The 1,076-nt window shown below is 40.8% G+C and overlaps 1 protein-coding gene across 1 annotated transcript in view; it reads left to right on the forward strand.

Annotated features, from left to right (window-relative positions):
* Positions 1–1,076, forward strand: part of LOC106880032 (chymotrypsin B) — a 25,208-nt gene that overhangs the window by 16,172 nt on the left and 7,960 nt on the right. The gene's annotated exons all lie outside the window — the stretch shown is intronic.

Consider the following 1,076-nt stretch of genomic DNA (forward strand, 5'->3'; position numbering starts at 1 on the left):
CAGGACAATGCGCGATCCCACACTGCAAAGATCACATCACGGAAGATCGAAGAGCTTGGTTGGGAAAAAAATTCCTCATCCACCTTATTCTCCCGACCTTGCTCCTTCAGACTACCATTTGTTTCGTAGTTTACAGAATCATTTGGGGGACATAACTTTCGCAAGTCAGGTGGAGGTCGAAACTGACATTTCAGAGTTCTTCGCTTTGAAACCAAAAGAGTTTTACATTAATGGGATTAAAAAGCTTGTAAATAGATGGGAGGGAGTCATAGATAATCAGGGAAAGTACATTGATGATTAAATTTCAATTAAATATAACATTTGATCACTTGTTTTCTTTATTCAAAATTCGGACAGAACTTATGGGATGACCTGATATTACCGCTGCGCTTGAGTGACGCATCACGTTAAATATTGCGCGTTTGTGAAATAACATAAAAACTGAAATTCAATCGTTTGAATTTAATTTTCGCGAACCCCAGCATTTCGCCCCACGACCAGTAGTTTAAGAAGCGCTGCTCTAGAGTGTAGCGGAAGACGGGGGTGGATAATTCAGTGGACAGGTGTTGGTAGGGTGATTAAGGAAAGGTCTTATCTGTGGTGATTTAGCAATCTGTCATAACAAGATACTTCAAAACGGAACGGTCGACAATCCTTCGTATTTGTCCTGGCTCCTCCTCCGTACACACACTCACTATATAACGCATACAGACAACACACATAACACATACACACATGTAGACACACACACACACACACACACACACACACACATATATATACATATATGCACACATATACACGCACATATGCACATATACACACGGACAGACGATCGTGAACACATAGATGTTACGTGAATTCGCATACACACTTTCGCACACACAAACATACAAAAAAAATTACATACATACATACATACACACAAACACGCACACGCACACATACAGGTATACGCAGACACATACACACACACACACACACACACACACACACGCACAAGGCGTCTTTTGTTTCTAATTATAGATCGCTTTGTAAATGATGCGGTGGGTGAAAGAGAGATGGAGGTATGTAGT

Source organism: Octopus bimaculoides, chromosome 25 (assembly GCF_001194135.2).
Source record: "Octopus bimaculoides isolate UCB-OBI-ISO-001 chromosome 25, ASM119413v2, whole genome shotgun sequence".
In the NCBI taxonomy this organism is placed as follows: Eukaryota; Metazoa; Mollusca; class Cephalopoda; order Octopoda; family Octopodidae; genus Octopus; species Octopus bimaculoides.